This window comes from Micromys minutus (genome assembly GCF_963924665.1).
Source record: "Micromys minutus genome assembly, chromosome: 14".
NCBI classification, from domain to species: Eukaryota; Metazoa; Chordata; class Mammalia; order Rodentia; family Muridae; genus Micromys; species Micromys minutus.
In genome coordinates, this window is record NC_137983.1 from 28,768,365 (window position 1) to 28,781,846 (window position 13,482).

The window sequence follows — 13,482 nt, forward strand, 5'->3', positions numbered from 1 at the left end:
CTGCTAAGGGAGTTACAAGGGACATTGAGAAAGGGCACGAAAGGAAGACCTAGGACTGAGCATAGAACAGACCTTGAGGGAAAATTCTGGGAAACCTCACACTTACCCACAGGTATTGCTAGAGGAGTCAGCACTAAGGCTAATCATAGCAGCTACCAATCTGAAATCCAATCCAACTCCTCACTAGGTGAACAGAAATACCACACTAAAGGCAGAAAAGAAAGGGGTACTCACTCCCAAGCATAAAACTTTCCCAGCTCAGTCTTTACTGCCCTCTACAAAGTGTCCGATTCTCAAGCACATACAAAGCTGAAGGAAAAATTACTCTCTCAAGAGTCAGACAAACTGACAAGATTCAGCTATGATGAGGAAGTATCTGATGGAGAATTTAAAACAGCTATCCATCAAATATTAAAGTCCTTAAAGAAGAGATAAACCGTGTGCTAGAGCAGATGAGTAATTTCAGCATGAGACAGAAACTGTAAGAAATAACCAAGATCAAATCCCAAAGGTGGAAAACACAATCTAGATAAAGAAGACACCCCAAACTTATAACTTAACTATAAGACAAATACCTGGAGTAAACAAATTAAAGGAGGGGCATTCAGACCCTGAGTTCACAGATGTGAGTTCCTGGTCACTTGGTTTCCTGGTTTCTTGGCCTTGATGAAACAAACGTCAGACTCTTTCATGGGAGATTGTGGTAATGAAACTCACTTATGGCTGATGAGAAGCAGAAGCAAAAAGAAGAACCTCAGAAATGATACCCCTTCAAAGATATACCCTTAAGTGACCTTTTGTCCCCCAGCTAGGCTTCACCTCATGATGTCAACTCTAGTAGATTAACGCATTAATACGATTTTAGTCCTCATGACCCAGTGACCTTTTATTGGCTTCCATCTCTGAACACTGCTGTCAAAGGGACCAAGCATTCAACACATGAGACCCAAACCATTAGAAGCTGCTTCTTCCTTCTCAATACAATCCAGGAAGGAATCAGTGACCTTAATGCAGTCACCGGAAATCCCATAGGATAAAACACAAAGGGAAATATTATATCCAGTAACTATGAGATAAAACCAAATGGTTCAGTGTCTGTGAAACCAGAATATCAGAAAATAACACATGTAAGAACGGGACAAAAGAAATGGCTGAAGAAATAATAGCCAAGAATGTCACAGAACCAATGATAAACACCTAAACACGAATCCAAGTGGAGCAGAAAATGTTCCAACAGGCATACACACCTGCATGTTGCACATTTGAACTATCAAAACAAAAGTAGGACAAAGGGGCCTAATAGGCAGAAGCGAACCAGCTGGAGGCAGAAGGGAAAGAGAGTAGGTAGTTGTGGATGGGAAGAGAGTACAGTGACCTTATACATGTGATGATACCATTATGAAGCACAAAACTTTGTATGCCAAGCTAAAAGATACTATTTTCTTTTCAACTGGGAAATCCTGAAGGTACCCAAATCAAAAAGATACATATATATATATACGAAAGAGACAAAAACAAAAACAAAACATGTTCCTGTCGAGAGAACCATCTACAAAGTCGAGCACTGGTTGCCCTTGTTTCACAATGTATTTTCAAAAATGTTTGCCATGAGATGACATCAAATGGTAGAAGCAGTAATTCTCTTCAGAGCAAACAGTTGGTTTGCTTATAGCCCTGTAAGATACAGTGTCTTGACAGCAAAGGCTGACACGTGTTGTTCATTATAAAAAACTAAATTCTTTAAGGCCAGCATCCTACAACATGACCCATGTAGATCCAGAGGCACCAGCCTTCTAAGAGCTGGAAGGAGGGAGTGAAGTAAATGTGCCAGGCTTTCTCACTTGCCAGGCCATGAGAAGTAGTTATCTTTTGACACTGGAGTCTTTTGTCTGTTGCCAGTTCTTTTGTGAAACTGTGACAGATTAAATTTTTGGCTTGTCAACATGATAAAATCACAGATGCTTTATATCCTTCATTAATTATAAAGGGGGCCAAAGAAAGCTTACAGTCGATTTCTCATTAGAAATTACACAATACAGAAAACAAAGGCTAATATCTTAAAAATCACTGAAGGAAATAAAATGTCAACCCAGTGTTCTGCCTCCTGCAAAATTATGTATTTTGAGGTTTAAAATTCAAAACAATAAAGTAGAAATAAAGACTTTATCAGGTAAATAACAACTGAAAGAATCCATTACCAGTATCAAAAAATATTCAAGAAAGGTATCCAGGGAGAAAGAATATGATACCAGACAGAAGTGGAATTACACAAAACCCAGAAGAGTCTTGGAATAGAATAAATGAATAAGGAGTCATGAGATTCTGATACCTACCCGGTCATCTCTCATGCTGACATTTCCTTTTGGACACAACATAGCCAGATGCCCAAGTGATCCAAGGGGAAAGAAGGACCATGACAAGTCCAGAGAGCCAAGAGACTATGGACTAATCAACTGTAGCCAGCTTCACTGGACCTGCAAATTCCTTCCACCATTATTACAGTGTATGTTCAGGGCTGGGAATCCAGACTCTGTCTACAGACTCAAGCTTACATCACAACAAATAGAGCAGGAGGAAAGCAAGAAGTTCTACCGTTAGAGGGGCTCTTTGGGAGAACCATAGCCGTTTCCTAGAAACAAGAAATGAACTTCACAAGAGGAAGTGTTTCATTTGGGAAGTCTATGCCGGTAGCTGCAAACTCAAGGGCTTTATATGTTCATGTGGGCCCTGTACCATTTGGATTATGCTGGTGTGTGGCAAATTTATCATTCTATTATTAGTACCTGCCAATATTTACTATTTTCCAAGCAAAGGGGAAGATGATTTTCTGGTCCCCATTGGTTAGGGAAAGCCAACTAAGTGGGAACAATTGTGACATATGTCACTTTCAGCCTGGAGCCAGGATTTGTTTGTTCTGCCAAGAATATGGAAATTAAAGTGTTCTCAGTTGCTGATTCATGGCATACAGGACACCAGCAATAGCAGCTTGCCCAGATCCATGAAGAACTTGTACCTAGTGTACGAAGCCATTGGGCAAACAATTAAGACAAGACATAAACAACTTTCTACAGTTTTCATCCACCTAAAGCGCTTTCAGTGTCTCCAGAATAGCACGAAAGGAAATTGGGTGATGGGTTAGGTGGTGGGGGAGGGGATCTTAAGAAGAGAAATACCTCTAAGCCCTCGTTCAGTTTTTACTTTTATTGTACCATCATCAGGCAGGAGGCCGTCTTGCTCTGATCATGTGCATGTGCGTAAGCTGTGATAACCAGGGCCAACCTGCGTAATCTCGCTTGTTTTGCTCTATCAGAACAACTTGATACTAAAAAGCAAAGTCTCCAATGTGATGAAAGTCTCTCCATTTCACAATCGGTTGAAAATGCTGTGGGCCCGAAGCCAGAAAGTGTTCTCGGGCTGTGTCTTTCTTTATCCCCAGAGGCCTCAAGTAACCAGCTGCAACTCCCTTTTATGTGCCAACCTCCTCAGCCTTTCTTTAATGGGAGGTCTGCCTCTCATCACAGAGATGGAACCGTACGCTTTCTGACTTCTCTCAGAAAGCATCTCAAAAAGCAGACTTTCTGATGCATAAGTTCTGGGAGGGTAAAGACAGATCCCAGAAAGCTTGTTTCAGACAGGATATATGGATGCTGTACACAGGGCAAAGCAGACTTTTGGAGTGCCTGCCATCGCTGAACAAAACTCAAGAGTAGTACCCAGGGGCCTCATGTGCACAGTAAGTCAAGGGAGAAAGAGCTGTTAGAAATGAACACTCAAACAGATTAATTCTATCAATGACAAAGAGCTCTGTGACACTGGACAGGCTGAGCACAGTGCTTTAAAAAGTGAAGCCGGGGGTTTTCTAGTATTTCCTGTTCAGGGAATTATTCTATTCCAAAAAAAAATGATCTTAATTTTTGAAACACCTAAAATCAAAAAATTAAATCTAACTATAATAATATAAAGCTGAGATATTAGAGAGATTAAGTGATATGAGAAAAGCATTCATTTTTTTTTAAATACCCAACTCATTCAATGGGTGATATTTTTGAGATACCAATTTGATGCCCTGCCTGTACCTTTCCCATTTCCCAGAGTAGCAAGGATTCTCTCTTCTCCAGCCTACAGACTGAGACCACTCATTCCTCTCCAGTATGTGCAAAAGCTGTGGCCCCCAACCCCAAGTTATGCAACCTCTGTGGTTCAGTTTCCTTGTCTACAAAATAGGAATAACTGCATTGATGATTTAAAATTAAAATGTGAAAGGTTCAGATCAGAGGGGAAGACCAAAGCCAACAGAATCTGTTTTAGGATTGGGGGGGGGGGGGATAAGGAGAGTGGGCAGGGGTCGTGACAAAGCCCACAGAAGAAAAAAGCTAGTTTCAAACAAATGGCAGGACTTGGGTGGGGTCCGTCAATAGCAGAGCACTGTCCTGACCTGTGGGTTATCTGGGTTTCTGACTTCTTTCAAAAAGCAGACTTTCTGATACATAAGTTCTGGGAGGGTTAAGACGGATCCCAGAAAGCTTGTTTCAGACAGGTTATGCTGAGGCTGTACACAGGGCAAAGCAGACTTTTGGAGCGGGTTTTCTAGCTGGGTTCAGCCCCCAGCACTTAGAACAGAAGTCCTAAGAGCTATATAAACCCTTTGCAGTCACTGACTTCAAGTCATGGCTGGAGCATCAGCTATGTTGGTCATCCACCTGCTATTTTTATTCTCAGACATAAGAGCCATTGCACTTCCATCTCTTTGTAATATCTTAACTATTTCACTAGCTATACTAGTGAGTGCAGTTTTTTGCTAACATATACTGAGGGAGGTGTTGTTTTTGTTGTTGTTTTGGTTTGGTTTGGTTTTGGTTTGGTTTTGGTTTGGTTTAGCTTGTAGCTTGGTATTTTGGTTTTTGGATTTTTTTTTTTTTTTTTTTTTTTAGCATTGGGAACTGATTTTTTTTTAACTTAAGAATGGTTCTTCTAGTGAGAAAAGAAAAACTGTATTTGCCTCTTTACTTTTGTAAAATGAGTTTGAAGAAGTAGCTTAGCCATATTTAGCTTGTGGTGCTTTGTACTTGAGATAGGAGATATCAATATTCAATCTGGTTATCAGACATCATGAAGAAATTAACCTGACCTAGCCTTTCCTGTGCCTTGGTAATCAAACTAGGATGCAAGGTGGTTAGCTACCTCTGTTTTAATCACCCAGTCTTTGACCCTAGCATCACATTTATATAAAAATAGTAGATAGATAGATAGATAGATAGATAGATAGATAGATAGATAGATAGATAGATAGATAGACAGATGAATATTTTGGTTTTGGTTGGTTGGTTGGTTGGTTGGTTGGTTGGTTGGTTGGTTGGTTGGTTGGTTTTGGTTTTGGTTAGTTGGTTGGTTGGTTGGTTGGTTGGTTGGTTGGTTGGTTGGTTGGCTGGATGGATGGATGGATGGATGGATGGATGGATGGATGGATGGATGGATGGATGGACGGACGGACGGACGGATGGATGGCTAGTTAGTTTTTCCAGACATCAGTTCTCTCTTTCTGGTTCTTCTCTTCCTCTGTAGACCATGCTGGCCTCAAACTCAGAGATCTGCCTGTCTCCTGAGGGCTGGGATTAAAGGGGTGAGTCACCACTGCCCAGCCAAGCTTCTGAAACTATATTAATTTTTCAATATATAGCAAAAGAAAGTGAGGCTGTGGGTGTAGCCAACAGTGGAAAAGCCCTTGTCTGGCATTTACAAGGCAATGCTCAGCACCATAAAACATAAAAAACAACAAACCTGGCATCTACAGGGTACTTCATAGTCATGAGGATGCATAAAGGCTCCTTGGTTGCATAAGATAATAACATGGGTAACAATTGAGAAACATAGATCTGCATCTCCAAGCTCTTTGCAATTATTAACTTTAATTAAATTTCCAAATTGGGGCCAACAAGGTGGCTCAGTGGATAAGAGAACTTAATATTGACGACCAGGTGGAAACTAATGGAAAAAAGAAAGAACTGACCCAAAAGTTGTCCTCTGACCTCCACACAAGTACCTTGCACACACACATGCACATACAAACACACACACACACACACACACACACACACACACGCACACATACACACTAAAGAAATCTAAAAACAAATCTCCAAAATTGAAGCTTAGCTGAAAATTTGGGTACAGGCAATGAGCTTGGGAACATAGAATTGCAAATAATCAAATGCAATTTTAAGAGGTGTTTATTTTTCAGTTCACAATTACTTTTGATTTCCAACTATGGAAGGCGCAAGACAGAATAGTGTTGTTGAAACATGATTGGCACCAAGTCTCTGCTCATAATATGAATAAATGAGTTGTTTAACTAGTTCATTGACACAGAAATAAAAGTATGTTGGTATTGAGAAAGTTTATACTAGTTCCATCCTACCCTGCTTCCACCCCAGAAAATTGTCTAAGACGCATTTATGTTAACTGTTAAGTGTCTCACTCTAGGACTTAGGAAAAAGCATGTCTTATAGATTGTATTCAACTACAAAAGAAAAAAAAGAAAAAGAAAAACTTGTCGGGCAGAGAATTCTGTTCTTAAAATAACAAAAATATCTGTTTTGAAAGCTAACCTACACACCTATCTCTTTTTAGATTATATTTCATTATTTTGTTTTGGTTAGAACTCATTTTTATAGCACCCTTGGGTACCAACAGGAGGAGTTAGGGTCAAAAAATTCTGATTTGTGGACTAATGAAAGTCTTGGCACTTAACTCCCATTTCGACTTTTATCTTCACCCTGGAGCTCTCATCCACAGGGACAGATGCTATAGCATGTTTCAGCATCCTATATTATTTTTATAGTCACATAGTAGATAGCTATAAATAAATACAAACTAAATACAAATGGGGTCATCTTTGATCTTTCTAACTTGATCTACTCCTTTCCTATCAACAGACAAGAGGCCCAGGATCACCAACCACTCACCATTTGCTAGTCACTGGTTTCTGGAGTCTAGGATCCCTGCTCTGGTAAGTGTGGTAAGCTGATCATATGCACTAAGAAAGACTTGGACATTTATTCTCTCTTGCTGACAAAATTGTTTTCCAAACATGAGGAAAAATTTGGGCCACAAGGACATGTGCACAGTGCAGCCTCCTTCCTTTTAAACAGTGCTGAGGCAAGCTACAGGCTATTTTAGCTCAGTCCTTGGACTAGAAGAGACTCATATGACCAAGGTAGTTCTATAAGTAAAGGTGCTTGCACAAGGCTGCACAGTATGGACACATACTGAGTTCAATCCCCAGACCCATGCAAAGCTGGAAAAAGAAAGGATTCCACAGAACTGTTCTCTGACCTCCACATGTGTAGTCACACACTTACTACACACACACACACACAGACACACACACACACATCACATCACATACTTACTCACACCACATACACACATATAACACTCACATTCACACATAAACACACTCACATCACACACACATACACACACTCACAACACACACACATTCACATCACACAAACACACACGCACACTCATATCACACACTCACATCACGTACACACATACACACATTCACATCACACACACTCATATCACGCACACTCATATCACACACACACATCACATACACTCACAGCATATACACATTCACATCACATACTCTCACATCACACACATTCACATCACACACACACACACTTACATCACATACATACTATATCATACATACGTTTACATCACACAACACACAAACAATTTTTTAAAAGACTCAAGCATTTGCCTCATAGCTTCCTATAAAACCAATAAGCGCAGTACATTGAGCTCCATAGAGACAGCGCCGGGGCAAGCGAGAGCCGAATGGGCACTGGGCGACGCTGTGCCTCGCGGAGGAAAATCAACTAAACATGGGCAAAGGCGATCCTAAGAAGCCAAGAGGCAAGATGTCCTCATATGCATTCTTTGTGCAAACCTGCCGGGAGGAGCACAAGAAGAAGCACCCGGATGCTTCTGTCAACTTCTCAGAGTTCTCCAAGAAGTGCTCAGAGAGGTGAAAGACCATGTCTGCTAAAGAAAAGGGGAAATTTGAAGATATGGCAAAGGCTTACAAGGCTCATTATGAAATGAAATGAAAACCTACATCCCCCCAAAAGGGGAGACCAAAAAGAAGTTCAAGGACCCCAATGCACCCAAGAGGCCTCCTTTGGCCTTCTTGTTCTGTTCTGAGTACCGCCCAAAAATCAAAGGCAAGCATCCTGGCTTATCCATTGGTGATGTCTCAAAGAAACTAGGGGAGATGTGGAACAACACTGCGGCGGATGACAAGCAGCTCTATGAGAAGAAGGCCGCCAAGCTGAAGGAGAAGTATGAAAAGGATATTGCTGCCTACAGAGCTAAAGGAAAACCTGATGCAGTGAAAAAGAGGGTGGTCAAGGCTGAAAAGAACAAGAAAAGGAAGGAAGAGGAAGATGAGGAGGATGAAGAGGATGAGGAGGAAGACAAAGATGAAGATGATGATGAATAAGTTGGTTCTAGCACAGTTTTTTCTTGTCTATAAAGCATTTAACCCCCCTGTACACAACTCACTCCTTTGAAAGAAAAAAATTGAAATGTAAGGCTGTGTAAGATTTGTTTTTAAACTGTACAGTATCTTTTTTTGTATAGTTAACACACTACCGAATGTGTCTTTAGATAGCCCTGTCCTGGTGGTATTTTCAATAGCCACTAACCTTGCCTGGTACAGTCTGGGAGTTGTAAATTGGCATGGAAATTTAAAGCAGGTTCTTGTTGGTGCACAGCACAAATTACTTATATATGGGGACAGTAGTTTGTTTTTTTTTTTTTTTTTCTTTTGGTTTTTTTTTTTTTTTCATCTTCAGTTGTCTCTGATGCAGCTTATAAGAAGATAATTGTTCTGTTAACTGAATACCACTCTGTAATTGCAAAAAAAAAAAAATTGCGGCTGTTTTGTTGACATTCTGAATGCTTCTAAGTAAATACAATTTTTTTATTAGTATTGTTGTCCTTTTCATAGGTCTGAAAGTTTTCTTCTCCAGGGGAAGCTAGTCTTTTGCTTTTGCCCATTTTGGGTCACATGGATTATTACAGTATGTATCTTTTCATACAGTTAGCTGGAAAAAAGCTTTTGTCCACACAACCTGCATATTGTAGTTGGGGTAACATTTCCATCCATAGTTGAATTCTCCAAAACCGTGATCAGCTGGATAAGAGATTATATAACCTACTTGGCATAGCAAGGAGTGGTCAGTTCTGTCACACCATGGGATTATTAGAATCCAGCAATCTGAAAGCCTGTCCTTGAAGGACTAATAGAGAAGTATGTTCTTCTTACATGAGGACTCTCCTCTAACTGCCATTACTGTGTAATGACAGTTATAATTATGCAGTTTCCCCTACTAAAGAAGACCTGAGAATGTATCCCCAAAAGTGTGAGCTTAAAATACAAGACTTCGTGCTCTTTGTTGTCCTCAGTCCCAGCGAAGGCTGTCATGAGAAGCTGGCTATAATTCTCCTGCCCTTCTATTTACATAGTTTGCTCAGGAAACTTGACTTGTTAAAGGTATATTTAATTAGTTGGGCCAGCTTTTAAAAGTATGCCACATTTAAAATGAAGGGTATATTTTCCTATACTGTGGTTTGTCCCTTTATAAATCAGATACAAGGAAAGAGGATAAACTTTGCATACTAGTTCCAGTTGTCAAATCCATTTGCTTTTCTTTATAAAACACAAACTCATTCATTAATCATGTTTAATCGGCTTAGTTTAGGGAACAATTTGGCAATTTTGTGGGGTATTTTGAGATTATCGTTCTCTAAAAGTGCCAGTGTTTTAAGATAGCGTTCTTGTAATTTTACGGGCTTTTGTGATGAAGTGCTGTTATATCATTTTGACTTGGGTTCTTTACATTTGCGTTTGTTATGTAATTGGAGGAGGAATACTGAACATGAGTCCTGGATGATACTAATAAACTAATAATTGCAGAGGTTTAAAAAAAATAAAACCAATAAGCATGCATTCTGAAGCAATGGACCCCATACTATACTGTATAAAATTATGTGGTAAAAGAACATAAAATCTACAATCAAAAGTACACACATCAGTTACAGTTGATGAACTGAGTGTCTTTTGCCAAGACATTTAACCTCTTTATCTTTTGATTTGAGAAAATACAAAATGGAAATGTATCTCAATGGTGGAGTGCTTGTCCAGTTTATGCAAGGCTTCAGTTCAAGTACAATGAAAGAGACAGACAGACAGACAGAGAGACAGACAGACAGACAGAATCTGTGCTGAAGAACAGAAACCCAAGTATGGTGATGTATGCTCCAGCCCTGGGGGGACTGGAGCAAGATGATCAAGAAAGGAAACCCAGGCTAAGATGCATAGTAAGGCCTTGACTCAGAAATAGAAAAAGAAGAAAGGGTGGAGGGGAAGAAGAGAAGGAATAAGTGGAGAGAAGAGGAAAAATGAGACAATAACAGTTTTATATCCACCCGTAGGACTATTTGGAAATTATAACTTTTATTCAATAAACACAAAGTTTACAAACACAGTTCATGACGATTGCGGTATGATTATTATTGGTTTAATGTCAACTTGTCACAAATTAGAATCACCTGAGTAGGAACCTTGGCTGAAGAAATCCCCCTATTGCTTTCATTTGACATGACAATGCCCATCCCAAATGTGGGTAGCACCTTTGGGTACCAACCCAGATCCTCCAAAAAAGAATTTTATTGTCTTTCCTTTTGCTTGGTTGGCCGTCCATCTTGCAGCTCTAGCTGATTTGTCCTGGTGCTAAGGCAGCGAGCTCCTTCCCTACCATCAGAACATTCCTGAGCTTTCATCCCAAAAGAAGGACCAGCTGCTCTCAAAGACCTTTGCAGGCTTCCTGCCGGACTGAGACAACCGAGGTACCCCAGCTCGTGGAATGAGTAACTATGAGTTGCTTCCCCACAGTGAGAGACAGCTATTCAGGGACTACTCTGACTGTTGAGACACCCAGCCTCAATAATGGAGTTCAGATTCTCGTCATCTCGGTAGTTTAAAGTCTCTCTCTCTCTCTCCCTCCCTCCCTCCCTCCCTCCCTCCCTCCCTCTCTCTCTCTCCCTTCCTCCCTCTCTCTCTCCCTCCCTCCCTCCCTCCCTCCCTCCCTCCCTCCCTCTCTCTCTCTCTCTCTCTCTCTCTCTCTCTCTCTCTCTCTCACACACATTTTCTCCATATATTAATTCACTTATTTATCCTCTCGGTACTTTTCGTCTAAAGAAACTGATGAAAACCTGAGGTTTAAAGATAAAACCCAAACCCCCATAGGTTTGAACAGTTGCCCCAAACCCTGGCTGGCAACACTATTTTGAGAAGTTGTAGAAACTCTGGGAAGCAAAACCTGACTGAAAGAAGTGGGTCCTGGGGAGGCCATGAGGTTTAAACATACTAGGAAGCTATGCATGCAACCCCAGCATCTATGTTGCAAGTTTGTATTGCAGGGAATGCCATGGGAAAGGAAGATAACCCCTTAATAGCACATTTCTCTTTCTAAGTAGGCACAAGACAATTAGTCTAGCATAGTATGTATAAAACCATAACTATGTAGTTTGATACCGACTTAAGAGCAGAACTAATATTTTGTTGAATTCTCTTAGGAGTACACCTACTTCTCTGCAAATTGTAAAATACAGAATGAAAATAATATGTGTGGCACACAGATTACAGGAAATATGAGTCAACTATGAAGTACATGTACTGGTAAGCCTGGATGGCCCTCAAGGACAGAAACATAAGTTAGCTGCTCATACATGATCTATAGAATGGAGCTCTAAAGTCACCTGGCAAGACTGTGGTACCTACTCCCTAGAAAGCTTCAAACAAAAACTAAACAACTCACCCCAAAAATTTTTGAAGCTGGGAGTTTTCATTTTCTGACATCATCTTTGACTTTCAAAGCTAGTCTTGATATGTCAGTGTGGTGGTTTGAATAGGTAATGCGCCCACAGACTCGTGTGTTTGAACGCTTGGCTCTTAGGGATTTGGCTCTTAGGGAACAGTACTAGTAGGTGCTTTGTTGAAGTAGGTGTGGTCTTGTTGGAGGAATTATGTCTCTGTAGGAGCAGACTGAGAGGTTTCCTATTGCTCACTCAAGCTATACCCAGTGTGGTACACAGTCCCCTTGTGCTGCCTTCAGATTAAGATGTAAAACTTTCAGCTCCTTCTCCACCCATGCCCGCCTGCACCCCACTATGCTTCTCAACATGATTACAATGAACTAAGCCTCTGAAACTGGAAGCCAGTCCCAACTAAACGTTTGCTTTTATAAGAGTTGCCATGGTGCTGGTGTCTTCACATCAATGGAAACCCTAACTAAGACACTCAGTGACAACTTGGTGTAACCACGACAGTAACCAATACAACAGACAACACTTGGTAAACCTAACTGAGTATTTCCAGATTGCAGATGAACATTTTAGACTACATAAGTGATCTTAGAACACAGATATTCACATTTCCATAATCTGAGTACAGTTTCTGCTTTAAAGGATATTTTCCCCCAAAGCAGTCATTTTAAACTTTCGTAACCAATTTTTTAAAAATGTAGGATGCAATTATTCTCATCCGCTGCTAATTTAAAAATTGTGGTGGGAAATTATGATCCTTCAAAAATAATCTCTTTTGGCTCAGTGACTTCAGAGTTTGTTCTTCCTGACCTTATTGTAGTACTAAGCAGAAGCATATGCAATGTGCATATACAAATACTCAATTGAAAGCTATTTGTATCTTTTAGAATTTCAAAATAACCTTAAAGTTCAAGATTAAAATATTAGATCATGCATGCTCATATAATCTGTTACTCTGTGACCCATTAAAAATCATGTCTGCAAAACTTCAGAGCAAAATGCTCATAATACAGTCAATTGTTAAGAGAGGTTTAAAATCCATTACAATTTATAGCATATAGAAGCATATTAACAGATAAATCAATATAGATGTTTCATCTACCTTTTCCTTAATGCACATATGTACAAGGAAAGCCAATGTTCCTTGACTTATGATGATAAATCTACTTCTCAGATACTCTGATAACTGAAAGTATCATGAAAACAAAATATATTTAATAAGCCTAACCTACCGGATGCCATACTTCGGCAACACAGTGCCCTGCAGTATATGAGTTGCCGACCCTCATGAGCTTAGGCTGACTGGAAGGTGCATTGTCACGTTGTGAGAGAGTTTGATGGGAAGTCATTAGAATTCAAAATTTCGATGCCTTTGAAGGCATATTGCTCTCTCACTACTAGTACTCAAAAGCACTGCAAACAGAATCATTACAAGTTGTACAGTGCCTGAAAACAAAACTGGTAGCAATGATAGTGTGGTCACCCACTACTTGTTTTCAATATACTCTCATTCCTCCACAATAAATAAATATTTCCATAGTAAGGGATGTCCTGTGTGACACTCCTGTTTCAAGGCTC

The 13,482-nt window shown here is 40.1% G+C and overlaps 1 pseudogene across 1 annotated transcript; it reads left to right on the forward strand.

Moving 5' to 3' along the window:
- Window positions 1–7,898: 7,898 nt before the first annotated feature.
- LOC308429728 (high mobility group protein B1-like) lies at window positions 7,899–8,515 on the forward strand (annotated as a pseudogene). Its single transcript has one exon. The product of its transcript is annotated as a high mobility group protein B1-like (transcript).
- The last annotated feature ends 4,967 nt before the right edge of the window (window positions 8,516–13,482 follow it).